The sequence below is a fragment of the Pan troglodytes genome, chromosome 18 (assembly GCF_028858775.2).
Source record: "Pan troglodytes isolate AG18354 chromosome 18, NHGRI_mPanTro3-v2.0_pri, whole genome shotgun sequence".
NCBI lineage: Eukaryota > Metazoa > Chordata > Mammalia > Primates > Hominidae > Pan > Pan troglodytes.
Window position 1 is genome coordinate 57,504,326 of NC_072416.2, and position 16,652 is coordinate 57,520,977.

The following is a 16,652-nucleotide window of genomic DNA, read 5'->3' on the forward strand; positions in this document are numbered from 1 at the left end:
TTAGGTTACCTAGTTATTTAGACTTGGTTGAGTTGCTTAACCCCTTTAACTGAATTTCTGTATCTGTGTTATTAGGGAGTTAGGCTAAATATAATTAGTGGGGAAATGTTGCATGAATATTTGGTTATGACCTTTTTATTCTACCAAATGTCAGTGAGTCAGTTAAAATCTTCTGGAGGAAGTTTTTACATCCCTCTAAATCCATAACTTCTGCAGAATGAAGAATGGATATACAAAGTTGTTGTTTTGCAATACAGAAACAGGATAGGGGTTTGGTAGTAGACCCAGAGTTGCCTATTTGGTTCAATGGGTTGCCTCTTTGGCAGAGGATGGGTCAAATCCATCAGTTTTGAGGCTTTCAGAAGGAGTCACCCAACAGACAATAAACAATCACCTCAACATGTGAAGAGGGATTGTCCTGCCTATATGTGCCACATAGGGTGCATAGAAGGAGGGCTGCCCAGTCCTGCTGACACTGGTGGTCCTTCTGAAGGAGTGTCCTTGTCTATGGCCATACCACCATGAATGCTCCCGACCCCATCTGAAGGAGCGGCCTCTGGTGGTCTGGATCACTGCTACTCCTTGCCTCCAAAAGAGAATGCTACCCTCAGCTAGCAAATGGAGAAGACTGCTAAGATTAACCACTCGGAGTCTTCAAAGAAGAGTCCCAGTTTTTCAGTTGGGATTTACCAGAATAGCAATCACTATAAACTACAATATTTCCACTTCTTTAAATTTTCTGCTGCTCAAGACATCAAAACTTGACTATACAGATGTTTCAGAAACCCACATTAGTGTACAGGCAAAGAAAACCTTGGTCCACTTAAGGATTCTCAGTAGTTTGAGAGAGAAATCAAGGTCCAGCACGCTTATAAGTGATGATTATTAAGACAGAGAAAATGGGAAAGATTCAAATGCATTTGTCAATTTTGTTCAATGTATTTACTTATTTAAACATTCCAATAAAAATCAAAGCTATCATAGAATTATGATAGAATCTTTCTACATCTAGCCATCCATCTATCTACCTTCCAACCAAAAGGTCATCACTGTTTTTAGTTCCCTTGAATCCTTCCAAAGCATTTGCTATGTGTGAATGCTAAATATAAATATTTACACATCCCCATTCTTCAGAAAAAACTGGTAGCATATTATACAAACTGTTCTGTACCTTGGCTTTTTTGCTTAACAAAATATAATATGTATTATAGGTCCTTCCAATTCAATGCATAGCTTATTCTCAGTTTTTAAAATAGCTCTATGGTATTCCATTACATCAGTGGGTTTCAATGAGGGAGAGCAATTTTGTTTCACATGACACGTTTGACAATGTGTGAAGACATTTTTGGTTGTCACAATGGGGAGGGGGACTGCTAATGGCATCTAGTTTGTAGAAGCCAGGGATGTTGCTAAACATCTTATAAAGCCCAGGACATCCCATCCTCCCCCAAAGAATTATCTGACCCAAAATATCAGTAGTGCTGAGGTTGAGACACCCTACATTATATGAATGTACCTCAGTTTATCTACTCCTTTTGATGGACATTGAGTTACTTCCCAAAGTTAATTACAATACCACAGTGAATAATTCTGCTTGTTTTATTTTATGTGATAGAGAATATTTGTAAGAAGGCTAAATGATGGTTAAAAGTTAAGAACATTTGTCATTTTGATACTGACAAATTTTATGCATTAGGTTTTTCTTCAGGTTACAATTCTTTCAGCAAATTGTGAAGGTTTGCTTCCAACAGCATTGCCAATGTTGTCCCTCATCAAACATCAAGAAATTTACCAATCTGAACATGTTGTATCCAAGTCTGTTTTAAATTTTGTTTTTTTTTTTCATTCTGAGTTAGGTAGAGCATCTTTTTGTACTTAAGAACCTAAATGTTCATTTTTCTGTGCAAGCTTGGTTACATAATTTGTCCAATTTTTAGAAAGTCAGTTTATCTTTTTATTGGTCTCTAGAAGCTCTTCATATATGAGGAAAATTAGTCTTCTTTCTGTTTAGTGATTTGTAAGTAATGCTCCAGTGTGTCATCTGCATTTTAACACTGTTTAAAAAATGTATCTTACATATGTATTTTTGACATAAAAGTTTTAAATTTTAATTGACTCATCCTTTCGTAGCTTCTATGTTATGAATCACATTTAGAAAATGTCTTTCTGCATTGAGATTATAAATTAATTTGGAAACCAAAATTCTCTTTTTATTACCTTTATTATTTTATTATTACCAAGAAATCTTGGATATTTGGAACTCTGTGTTGGTATTTGATATAAGGTACGAATCCAAGTTTACTTCTTTCCCGTCCCCGATCTAGCTAAGTAGCTAGTCTCAGTAGATATTTTGAATAGTCCATGTTTTCCCGCTGATTTTATATATCTCTTACCACATGTATAATATCCTCATGGTATCTGGGTTTACTCTGTGTATTGTGTCCCATTTATCTGTCCTTTGTTCATGAGCTGGTATCATAATCTCATACTTTTTTATTATTGGACTGAGTTTACCTCTATTGCTTTTTAAAAAGTTTTTTTTTCCCCTAGTCATCTTGCTTACTCATTTTTATAAGATTTCTAACAGTTTTATTGAGATAGAATTTATATATCTTGCAGTTCACCCATTTACAACGTATAATTTGATGATTTTCCATGTAATCACAGGTATATGTGACCAGTACCACAGTTAGTTTTAGAATGTCTTCATCACCTTGAAAAGAAACACTGTACCCTTTAGCTGTCATCTCCCTATTCACCCATTCCTCCCCAAACTTAAGTAACCAATTTCAGTTTCTATAGATTTCCCTATTCTGAACAATCATATGAATGGAATCACATGTATAGTCTTGTGTAACTGGCTTCTTTCACTTAGCATAATATTTTCAAGGTTCATCCATTTTGTAGCATGCATTAGTACTTCATTTTTTATGGCTGAATAATATTCTATTAGATGGATATATCACATGTCATTTATCCATTAATCCCTTAATACACATTTGGGTTACTTCCTCCTTATGGCTGTTATGAGTAATACTGTAATAAACATTCAAGTTTTTGTATGGAGATATGTCTTCATTTCTCTTGGGGCTATAGCCGGGAGGAGAATTGCTGGATTATATGGTAATTCTATGCTTAATCATTTGAAAAACTGCCAGACAGTTTTCCAAGATTGCTGTATATTTATTTTCCTAAAAGCAGTTTAGGAGGGTTCTAATTTCTCCACGTTCTGGCCAACATATTATTATCTGACTTTTCAGTTCTAACAATCCTAATGGATGTGAAGTGGTATCTCATTGTGGTTTTGGTTCATAAGAACTTTAACTCATTTGCTAAATTCAAAATAAATTATTAATACTTTACTGAAGTCATGTAATTTAGAGATAATTGACATATCTTTAAAACAAGCAGGCAATTATTATATATGCTAAACTTTCATAGTTCTTATAGATATTTCTCATTAAATTTATCCTCACAGGCTTTATATTTCTTTTGTAAATTCAAATATTTAATCCGTTACATCTTTTAGCTTGTGTTTGCTTGTAGAAAGCTATTATTTGTAATAGTAAAGTTGTATCTTGATAAATTACTGAAGTCTATTGAATATAGTGGTTTCTAACTGACTGTTTAGAGTTCCATATGAAAACTTTACTTCCCCCTTTCCAATTTTATTCTTCATTTTTCATCTTTTTAAATTAGGTATAATGGTGTCTTTTAGATTCACATATTTTACCATAATAATATTAATATTTGAGAGTTCTTTAAAATAAAATTGTATGTTTAATTGTAGCAAACGCCTTTTCATTGTTTGAGAAGGTAAACAACACTTGGCATGATGTATTATTCTTTTGATGTGTGACTGAATTCTAATTGCTAATATTTTATTTAAGATGTTGGCTTTGATGATGAGAAATGAGATTTGTTTGTAATTATCTTTTGAGGGCTAACATTGCCAAGTTCAGTATCAATGTTGTTAGACTTGATTAAAATAAATAATTAAATTTTATTTCTTTTTATGCTCTGAAGAAGTTTAAAAACATCGGAATTATTTGCTCTTTAATATTTTGGTAGAATTCTCCTGCAAAAGAGCTTGGTTATTTTAGTAGGCAGAGTAATAATCCTTCAAAGATGATTATGTTCTTTTCCATGGAACCTGTCAATATGTTAGGTTACATGACAGCAAGAGAGAATTAAGGTGGCTGATCTAATTAAGGTTGTTAATCAATTAACCTTAAAACAAGTTTAACCTGGTTTGCCCATGTGGGTTTAATTGGTTTACCCAGGTGGGCTTAATATAACCAAAGTGAAAGATGGAGACAGAGAAGGTCAGAGTCAGAGAAAGATTTAAGGATGTTATGTCGCTGGCTTTGAAGATGGAGGAAGGAGACACATGCCAAGGAATGTAGGCAGCTTTTGGAAGCTGGACAAGGCTAAGAAGCAGATTCTCCCTGGAGTTTCCAGAAGGAGCACATTCCTGCTGACACCTTGATTTTGCCCAGTGAGACCTATTTCGGACTTCTGACTTCCAGACTGTAAGAATGAATCTTTGTTGTTTTAAGTTACTAAGTGTGTCTGAGATGAGCACGTGCACACACACACGTATACAAATACATGTAAATATGAATATGAATATGAATTCTTACTGAAATTGCCAGTTCTAATCCAGCACCACAGTGTTCATTCTAGCTTTATCATCTTGCTTATTAGTTACTAGTTTGTCTAACCTGGGTCCTATTATTTAGAATTTATTTACTTGTTCAGTATTTACTTATTTGTTGAGTATTTTTTTTTCATACATTTGTTGGCCATTTGCATGTCTCTTCTTTTAAGAAGTGTCTATTTAGGGTTTTTGTTCATTTTTAATTTTTTTTTGTTTTCTTGCTATTGAGTTATTTAAGTTCCTCATTTATTTTTTATATTAACTCCTTATGATATATATGGTTTGAAAATATTTTCTCCCGCTCTGTAGGTTGTCTCTTCACTCTGTTTTTTTCCTTTGCTGTGCAGATACTTTAATTTTTATGCAATCCCATTTGTTTATTTTTGCGTTTGTTGGCTGTGCTTTTGGGGTAACATCCAAGAAATCATTACCCAGACCCATATCGTGAAACTTTTACCCTATGTTTTGTTCTGGTAGTTTCATAGTTCCAGGTCTTACATTTAAGTCTTTAATCCATTTTACGTTGATTTTTGTTTATAGTATGATAATCTAATTTCATTCTTCAGCATGTGGATATCCAGTTTTTCCATCTCCATTTATTGAAGAAACTGTCCTTTCCCCATTGTGTGTTCTTGGCATCTTTGTCAAAAATCAATTGATCGTAGTGTGTGAATTTATTTCTGGGCTTTCTGTACTGCCGCATTGGTGTATGTGTCTGTTTTTATGCCAGTTCCATGCTGTTTAAATTTTTATAGGTTTATAGTAAATTTTGAAATCAGGCAGTGTCTTGCCTCCAGATCTGTTCTTTTGGTTCAAGATTGCTTTGGCTAGTTAGGGTCTTTTGTGGTTCCATGCAAATTTTAAGTTGTCTTTATTAGCCTAGTTTATTCACTTGTTTTTGGCTTGAATTCAACCTTATCAAGAGCTCTACTTCCCTTTTGTTTGTTTTTTCCCTCTAAATATTGTCAGTTTTTATTTTCCATGTGTCCACTCTGAATTTTTTCATAGGCAGTCTCAGTCTGTTGACATGACAGATATATCTGGTTTTATCATATCCTATTTTTGTTGTTAAACCTATTTTAAACTTTTTATTTTTACTGTGAATTGTTTGCTTGCTCTGGGTTTTCTTTACTCTTTTTGTTTATTAGTTTACCTTTATAATTATTTTAAAAATATGCTTAGCTTTCTATTTGTTTAAAAGGTGTCAATGGCTTGGCTTCTTAATGCAAAGTTGTGAGATAAAGTACCTTCCCAAGGTTAGTAGTGATGGTGCCATAATTTGAATCATGTTAGATTTGTTCCGTGCAGTTTTTTTGGTTTTGCTTTGAGGCAGCATAGGTGTTAAAGATAGTCTTGATTTGTATTTCAATGATCTTGTAAGTCTTCTCTAATCTCCAACCCGTATCCTGTACTCCAACTTATATAAACAAACTAACTAAATGAATGGATAACTTGAAAAAAATGATTGATAACATGGAGAATTTGGGGGTTGTTAGCTTAACATTAAGATAAGAAACATCATGAGATTTTTTGATGCAAAATTTCTCTTTGTTTTGTATTTTTCCCATTTTCTTCTCTTTAAAAACATTTATGTCTGAAATATATTGTGCCTTTTATGAATTTGCTAGCTTTTGAAAGGCTTTATCCCACCCTGGATGGAGAAAACTGAGCTGTTGTTTTGTCTTATCCATTTGCCTTCTCTCAATCCTCTGCCTGTATCCATAGAGAACTGGAAATTTTTAAATGCATGATTTGTTGCTAATCCATTTTAAATGAATGCTTTTCTATAGATTTAATAGTTACAAATGACAGATCAGAGGCACGCTTGTATCACGTATTGTGCGGAGGAAGAAAAAAATGCGTAGCCTACCTGACAGCCTCTGTTTAAAATGTCTTTGAATGAATTGGTATAAAATAAAATCTGTGCTAGATTTAATCACACAAAGAAAGTGTTCTCAGCTTAACATTTTCTTTCATAAAATGACCAATTCATCCCATTCAGAAACTTAATACATTTGTCATTTTGCTCAAATGCAATTTACAAAGGAAAAGGTCCTAGGTTTCTCAAGCTAGAAAGAGCAGGCAGGAAAGACCCAGCTGTTTTAGAATAGGGGCTCTATCAACTGATGGCATGTTTCTTAATGCCATCTCTGGTGCTCAGTTTTAGGATCTATAAAATGGGGATAATGATATGTATCTTCCAGAGGTGAGCGGGCTTAGATGAGTTGGTATATTAAAGTAGCTGGTGTAAGTGAACAAGAACAACAATTTCCCTATCTACAATCCTTGTCAAAGGAAGCCAGGTGTTAAGACTTCACAGATAATCCAAAGGCTTCCTTGGAACAGCCCAATTCGTTTAAAGACAATCAGGAAGCTTTTACTCAACAAGCTGACCTTTGTTTGGCTGTCACGAATGCTCTGTATCAAAGGAGAAATAGGTCCTATAGGATTATAACACTCCCCAGCTGTAGGCTTTGGTTTATTTTCCAAACTGCATTTTATTTTTCTACCTATCAGGCCTATAGAAAAGGAATTTAGCATAGCTTTCTTAGCCAAGTTTCCCAGTATAAACGTTCATATTGGTAAATTTGCTTGCTAATACACGAAAGGCTAATAATAGACTCAGCAATGAAATTAAGCTTGCTTTATTAATTTTTCAATATGAAATTTCACTAACAGATTCATTAAAAATTAATTGTCATCTTTATTATGCCAACTCTAATGAAAAGACATACATCATTAGTGATATACTTATAATATAAAGTATGTAAGAACATTTATGAGGGAAAAATCGATAACCTCATTAAACATATTTATATTTGTTCCTACAGTGTCAATTATCCCGTTATTAGCATGTTCACATTATGACATAAAACCAATGAATAGCAATTTTTCCTCACTGTAATCTGATCTTGTCTATATTTCTTTTAATTTAACTTGTGTTTCATATTTTGTTTTATATGCAAAATCTTAATATTAAAAAAGTTTATACTTGAGAATGAATCAGAGAATTATTTTACATTTGAATTGAACACTTCTAAGAAGTCAAAATCATCCTGAAACTGCCATTTGTATTAAAATGACACATAGATAAATAGTTTAAATTTCTAAATTCTACCTATAGAAAAAATCAACCAAAATTCGGTCAAATAGCCATATCTGGCAAGTCTTTTATTTAAATTTGGATCTGGCAACTGAATTATACCCTATTATGTCCCCAAGATTTGGTATCCTAAAAGACCACTCTGTACTGCTGTGTATGACTTTCAAAATATTTTCAAACGAAATAATTGCATTTAAACCACTGGTTCCACAACAAAAGAAACGATAGATTCTTGGAGCAACAGCGTTCTATTAAAATTTTAAAAACTTGTTATTTAATAGGCTTAAGTCCATATGGTTTATGTGTGTATGTATGTGTGTGTGTATTTCTGTGTATATGCGTGTGTTTCATTTTATAGTTTATTATTGCAACAGTTTTGTATTGAAATTTATTGCCTTTTGTAGAAAATATATCATGACATGTAATTGTTTTTAGTCAATGATAAATGAAATTATACCCAAGTGTTGGAAAGATAAGTTAGTGAACAATAATGCAAGATAGAAAAATCTTATCTAGGTGAATAATCAGTAAATGTGATTGTATTTAGCAAATACTGTAAGTAAGTGTTAGCTTCTGTGATTATGGAACTTAAAATAATCAGTGGTTAAGAGAGGGCAAGAAATGAAAAGAAATAAGGATAAAAAGAAATTGTTGTGAAAAAAATTGATCAATGACTCCACTAAACCTAAGAGTAAAGGAATTTCAAGACCTAATATTTATTATAATTGTTGTGAGGCAGTTTGGAGTTAGGTCAAGGCCCTCCAAACCTTGTGATTTAATTCCGTGGTTATAAATAAACCAACAGGAAGCTCACCCACAGCAATGACCCTCCGAAGTTGTAACGGAGTGTAATTATGACCTAGTACTTGGCCTCCTGTGCCACAGTAAATGTGCTATAAGAATGTCAAATTCACACGATACCCTTTGTAAGAGATTTTAGTGGCACAGACTGAAACTTAAAAAGACCTATGTGCAAGCAGAGTTCTATAATTCTAAGAAGAAGACAAGGGCTGTGAAATTGACAGGCAAAATTTCACCTCTCTTCATTTTCCCCAAGTATATTACATTAGCAAGGATAGTGGGCTCTGTATTTTGAATTCTAAAAACCTGATTAAATATTTTGCCTTACCTATATTTTTCTAAGCTTTTTTCTCCTCTTCTACCAAAATTCCAGAATAGAATGCTGGGTTTACTAAGAAAAAAATCACAAATTTTTAAGTCATTAAAATTTCTCCTGAGATATTAAAAAAATGTTTAAGGTAGATTAAACCTAGACCAAAAATTAAATCAAATTATATTCTGTGTGCTCAATTTTCTGTAGGGAACCAAAAGCCACTGGAGTGTAAAATTCTAATTAATTATGTGGAGTGCTAATGGATTTTAAATTAAAAATACGTGCTGTTTAACACCCCACTCCACACAGTTTTGCAAGTGGATATTACAATGAAACTGTCCTATGAAATCTGAAATGCATGGGAGGTATAATTGTCACTTCTCCAGTTGAACCTAAAAAGAGCTGTACTCTTCATCAATTTGGGACTCTACGATCTCCTTCTTTTGCCATTCAACTTGAACATTTTCTAGTCCACTTCACATACAACCATGATTAACCAGTGATGTAATTTTAACAATCACAAAGTTTTGTTACAGTTTTTCTAATTTTATTTTAATTTTTGTATTTTGTTAAATTATACTTTAAGTTCTGGGATACATGTGCAGAACGTGCAGGTTTGTTACATAGGTATACACGTGCCATGGTGGTTTGCTGCACCCATCAACCCGTCATCTACATTAGGTATTTCTCCTGATGCTACCCCTCCCCTATCCCTCCACCCCCTGACAGGCCCCAGTGTGTGATGCTCCCCTCCCTGTGTCCATATGTTCTCATTGTTCAACTTCCACTTATGAGTGAGAACATGCGGTGTTTGGTTTTCTGTTCTTGTGTTAGTGTGCTGAGAATAATGGTTTCCAGTTTCATCCATGTCCCGCAAAGGACATGAACTCATTCTTGTTATGGCTGCACAGTATTCCATGCTGTATATGTGCCACATTTTCTTTATCCAGTCTATCATTGATGGGCATTTGGGTTGGTTCCAAGTCTTTGCTATTGTGAATAGTGCTGCAGTAAACATACGAGTGCATGTGTCTTTATAGTGGAATGATTTATAATCCTTTGGGTATATACCCAGTAATGGGATTGCTGGGTCAAATGGTATTTCTGGTTCTAGATCGTTGTTTTTAAGACTACCTTCTTTTACAGATACGGAAACTGAGACTCAGCATGTTTATTCCAGATGATGTGTCTAATTATCATCAGAGCTGACATTCAAATGCAAGGTTTCCCATCACATGTTAGATATTTAATTCATCACAGCAAGCTCAGTGGAAAGGACACAACAATAAATTCGTCTTATTTTATTAATCTTTTGTTTTTTGATTGACAAGTAAAAATTGGATGTATTTATAGTGTACAAAATGATGTTTTGATATGTGTATACATTGTGGAAGGGCTAAATCAAGCTATTTAACGTATGCATTACTTCACATACTTATCATTTTTTTGTGGTGAAAGCACTTAAAAATCAACCGTCTTTGCTGTTTTATTTATTTATTTTTTATTTTTTTGAGACTGAGTCTTCCTCTGTTGCCCAGGCTGGAGTGCAGTGGTGCAATCTCAGCGCCCTGCAACCTCTGCCTCCTGGATTCAAGCGATTCTCGTGCCTCAGTCTCCCGAGTATCTGGGATTACAGGCACGTGCCACCACGACTGGCTAAATTTTGTATTTTTTGTAGAGATGGGGTTTCGCCATGTTGGCCAGGCTGGTCTCGAACTCCTGGGCTCAAGCGATCCAGCTGCCTGAGCCTCCCAAAGTGCTGGGATTACAGGCATGAGCAACCGTGCCTGGCTGTTTGCCATTTTAATATATATGTTAATATTGTTATTAACTATAGTCACCATGATGTACCGTAGATATCTTGAACTTATTCATCCTGTCTAACTGAAACATTGTGCCCTTTGATCAAGACTCCCCAGTCTCGGCACCCCCAGCCTTTGGGGGACACCATTTTACTGTCTGTGTCTATGAGTTTGGCTTTTCTTGCACGCCACATATAAATGAGATCAACTGCATGCAGTTCTCAAACATCAGCTAGGAACTCTTTACTCTATATCAGGTCATTGCCAATGTTCTCCCTAATACGGACCCTTTGACATTGCGATGCTCTAAGAAAAAGCTGAAACAATCTAGCGTCAGAATAACTTCACTCATTCATTCATCCATGTGTTCATTTGGGGAGCATCTACTTTGTGCCAGGAGTTGTCTTATGTACAGAAGATTCAGCAGTGAACCAAAGAAAGTCCCTTTCCCTTATGTAGTATAGAGCTTAGTGGAGGAAGACAATTTTTATAAAAAGGAAAAAAGAAACACATGTAATTATATTGTGCTAAGAATTAAGAGGCAAAAACTAAATTAGGGTTCAAATGATAAGGTAAATGGTGGCTGCTGTTTATACTGGTGGTCAGAAAAATTCACTGACAAAATAACATTTTAACAGATAGTTGTAGGACATAGGAGAGCAAATCATGTAAATATCAGTAGAAGAAAGTTCCAGGCAGAGGACACTACAAGAGCAAAGGCCCTGAGGTAGAAGAACCCTTAAAATGAGACATGCAAGCATTCCAGGGATTGAGGCAAAAGGAGAATTTGGGGTGCTTGTGACCAAATTGGCAGAAGTAAACAGTGACCAAGCAAAATGGCCATTGAATAGGACAAGGCAGAATATGGTCTGTTCCTGTGGTATAATCATGGCTAAAGACATACTGAGTATGGGCCACTGAAAGAGTAGGCCGACTCCATTGTCTTAGAAGCGAGGATTACCAGGGGAGGAGGAAAGATGCAGAAGCCAGGAGAGCTCTGAGAAATCTCTTGCTGACTCACATCCCCAATGCCTGCTCTTTTTGAAGAAGTAGTCCCCAGAGCCAATGGCTATCATAAAAAAACACAAAAGAAAACATGCGTTGGTGAAGACATAGAGAAACTGGAACTGCTGTACACTGTTGGTGGGAATAAAAAATGGTCCATCCACTATGGAAAACAGTGCAGAGTTTCCTTAAAAAAGATTAAAAATAGAACTGCATGTGATCCAGCAATCCCACTTCTGAGTATACATCCAAAAGAATGGAAATCAGGATCTCAATAAGATGTCTGTACTCCTATGTTCATTGCAATATTACTCACAATAACCAAGAGGTTTAAAACAACCTAAATCTCCATCAGTGGATGAATGGACAAACAGAATGTGATCTATATATACAATGGGATATTATCAGTCATAACAAGAAGGAAATCCTTTATATGCTGCAATATGGATGAACCTTGAAGACATTATGCCAAGTGGAAGAGAATAAAGCACTAAGCCACAAGACCTGCCTGGTAACAGCATCTGTGTACCAGACAGTAGAGAGAAGTAGAGGGGCCAGCAGACCTGAGCATAGGGAAACCCTCCAAAGAGCCATTCATTTGAGAACAGGAGCTGAAGGTGGGAAGGGTTTTGCTCAGTCGAATAATAGCTCCATGGTAAAAGCTGAAGAAGTTGGAGCAATCTAACTTCAATAAACTCTCAAAATTGACCAACCCAACCCAGTTTCTCTCCTAAGAGTGTTCCCCCATTGAGGAAAAATTTGTGGAAAAATTTGTGGAAGGAGAAGAAAAACTGAGGAAAAAAAAGGATAATAGAAATGAAGGTACTAAATGGTCAAGATAAAAGAGACAATGCTAATAAATCCCAGTAAGCAAGCTACCAAATGTAAATACTACAAGGAGAAAAAAAAGAAAAAAAAAAAAAAGGAGAGCTCTGTGGCATAAGAAGGCAGAGCCCAGGAGGCCAGGCACAGTGACTCACCACTGTAATCCCAGCACTTTGGGAGGCCAAGGCGGGTAGATTACAAGGTCAGGAGATCGAGACCATCCTGGCTAACACGGTGAAACCCTATCTCTACTAAAAAGACAAAAAATATTAGCCGGGCGCGGTGGTGGGTGGTAGCTACTCCGGAGGCTGAGGCAGGAGAATGGTGTGAACCCGGGAGGCGGAGCTTGCAGTGAGCCGAGATTGCACCACTGCACTCCAGCCTGGGTGACATAGCAAGACTCCATCTCAAAAAAAAAAAAAAAAAAAAAAAAAAAAACAAAAAAACAAAAAACCAGAGTCCAGGAAAATCAATTCCATATAAAAATGAGCTTGATTAAAAACAACAGCAAAAAACCCAAGGTCAAATGTGCAAAATTATGATAAGAAATAACACAATAAGGAGTGTAATATCAGCTCTACAGATAATAAAAACATGTCAGAAAAACGAGATCACAAAACATATCAAAATGGTAAGATTCTATTTAAAATGAGCTATTTAACAAGAAGAAAAAGGTACAGAGCATGAAAGAACATAAATCAGAGTAAGAAGAACTCAGAAATGAGTTGATAGATTAGAAAAAAATACATAAAAGAAAAAAGATATTTCAAAAAAGATGAATAAACTAGAAGGAGCACAAAAGAAATCACATAAACTGTTCTCAGTAATTTTATTACTGGTAGTAGCAATATCGTTATTTAAAAATGAGTTGATGGGAAATATGAGATAAAGTAAATGAATAATTTTGAGATACTTTATTATTCCCTGAGTCATTGAGTGCCAGGTTTCTCAGTGTAGGAGAAAGAAAATACAAATATATTGTAGAAGGGGTTAAGTTCAAACAAACAAACACAAAACCCTCGGTCCTGAATCTGAAATGAAGTCAGTAGGAGCATATGAGGCATTTTAATGTAAAAGTGTGTGTGCATTAAAGTCTCAGCTCTGTTCACTAAAGTGGCTTGGAAACAATCACCAACTCTGTAATAATGAGCATGCTTAGCAGCCATATAATGGTCTTGAAATGCCATTTCTGCTAAAAGAAGCCAGAGCAAACAGTTTGCAATATGTGACTGAAAAATCGTGATATACCAGATAGCAAAGAAACCATCAAAGACTTGTAGTTTTATATCGAAATGACTGAGGAATCAGCTTGATGAGGCTTCTTCTGGCTAAAAATAGACAACTTATGCAAAACAAAAACAAACAATAATTGCAAACAATTGAAAACCACCAAACATCTTTAAATGCATGAGTTGATAATGATCTTTCAAATTAATTGGGTATCTTCATAGTTTGATGGATAACCAGATTTGATAAATGCAAAATCAAGCATTTATCTTTCCTGCGTGATTTGCACAATTGGGTAACTAACTACTAAATGTGGGAAAGCATCTTATAAAAGTATTCCCAATGATAAGAGAAAGAAAAATGAATATAACCATTTTGCAATGAAATAATGGAGCTAGGCATTGAGCTTCAGTAGCCACTAACATCACAAAAAGCTAGAGAGCCAGATGTCCTGTGCCTCCTGATAAAAGAACCCAACACAGCCTAGGGTTTTGCCAAGGGGATTGAACATGCATCTGATCAGGTCTTGGGTCTGTCAATTTTCAAGAGATACAAAGGACTGAGAAACACACTAATCTGTGTAATGAGTACACAATCTATGAAATGCAGACTGTGACAAATTCTATTAGTTAAATACCCTGGGTTCTTCAACAAATAAATTGTCAGGGAAAGAAAAGGAAGAAGTGAAGCCTTTAGAAGATAAGAAATTTAAAAGACAATTTTTTAAGTGGTCAAGTCTAAGCCATCATAATTATAGATACACACTAGCATGAAAAAATAATAAACATAAATGATTACTGTAAAAGTTGAAATAGCTGAGTTGACTTATGGCAGGAAAAAGGGGGTTGTGATTGGAACAGGTCTTGTGGAGCAGCTTGTGCAGTGGCTGTCAAAAAGTTCTATTTCTTAATACGAGTGGTGATTTCAAAGGTGTTTGTCTTGTAGTAACACATCAACTTGCGTATTTGCTTTGTGTGGCCTTCAGTAGCTGTGTTTTATTTCATAAAAAATTTCTTTTAAAAAATAAAAATATAAAAACCCCAATCTTACAAGGTTATTATAAAATCATGCTGAATTAAAAAACATTTGGTATGTAAGAGGCTCTCAGTGGCTGATGGCTATTATTGTTGTCCCTGCTAATGTTAATAAAGGAGTGGAAGAACACTGCTATTAACATGCCTTTGGATAATGGCATCAATATAGCTACTAGTAAAGGAGTAACCTATCCTGGGAATGTGCTTGGAACACGACTGGAAACATATTGCAGCTGTAATGAGCGTGATACAAAATTAACCAGTTTGTATCCATGAAGACCAACACGTGGATACTTCTCCCAGTATGATATTTTCCCTGGTCTGGGATCAATCATGTATTGATACGATTGTCTAGGGGCCTATGTACCTAGATAAAATTTAATTTTATTAAACTATATCATTCCAACTACCATGTTTTAAAGCAAAGCCTTGTTATGTTTACAAGTTAAAGATTTTTTAAAAACTTTTTTTAAGTTAACAATTCTGCAGACTCAATATGCGTAAATTGATTTATGAAAATTATCTATGGATAGGTCAATTGATCTATCATCTATCCCATTGTTTAAAAAATTCACATAAGGGCTGGGCATGGTGGCTTACACCTGTAATCCCAGCACTTTGGGAGGCCAAGGTGGGTGGATCACCTGAGGTCGGGAGTTCGAGACCAGTCTGACCAATATGGAGAAACCCTATCTCTACTAAAAATACAAAATTAGCTGGGTGTGGTGGCACATGCCTGTAATCCCAACTGCTCGGGAGGCTGAGGCAGGTGAATCGCTTGAACCCAGGAGGCGGAGGTTGCAGTGAGCTGAGGTAGCGCCATTGCACTCCAGCCTGGGCAACAAGAGCGAAGCTCCATCTCAAAAACAAACAAACAAGCAAAAAATCTCATATAAACCAGTTTATTTAGCATATTAATGATTCCTGTGGCAGCACTGATTTCACTGTGAATCTGAAAGAAGGGGGTAAATATACAATTCTCCTCTTTCCTGGTGACTCCCACTTAACAATTTCAGCACTAGTTTTGCATGAAACATAAACTTTGGTGAGTATATTTTTTTTTAATTTTTATAGGGTGAAAATTTCAGAAAGTCATATTGTGTTTAGTTAAAAATAAAGCTTAGAATGAAAAAGAAGTTGGTAATTGGAGTTGGATGATGGAGATGTGGAAATTCATAATGTAGTATTTGTACTTTCACAAGCCTGAAATTTGTAGTAAAATAAAAAGATCTGTTTAAAAAAATGGGCGGGTTCTCATTTCACTTGTTCTCTCACTGCTAGGCTCAAGAAGTTTTGGTTATTTGAAATGTTTTCACCAAAAATGCCATTAAGATATTTTCTTAGTAGTGGAGTGGTCCTATTCCCACATCATCCAAACCAGACCCCTGCCAAGAATGAATGGAGATGCTCTTCATGGGTCAGGACCATGGTTACGAACAAAGCTTTTCAAGACAAACTGAGATGGATGGTCTACTACTTGGTAGGAATTCTACTGAATAGTCTCAAAAATGCATCGTCTAAAAGTCAACAAATAAATGACTAAGTATAATGAGCAAATAAACCTCAGGAGCAATGCCAGTTTTTGCTATTTCTGTGTTTACTGACTGCTTGAACTTGTGGGTGAGGCAGTTATTCATGAAGGGAGGTTTGTGTCTGCTTCTTTGGGAGAATACTTTCCAATCATAGGCTCCCTGGTAACAATTGCTGCGTGGTTGGGCACGGTGTGCATGGCTAACCCTGTGAGAGTTAAGAAGCTCCCAGGTGCCAGTTGGCTATTGAAGATTATGCAGCTCCCTGCCAAGGCACTGCTCCCATGGCAGTCATGGAAAACCTTTTTCTGATTCAACCATTGTGTCCAGCCAGCTGGCAGGGGTGTGATCAC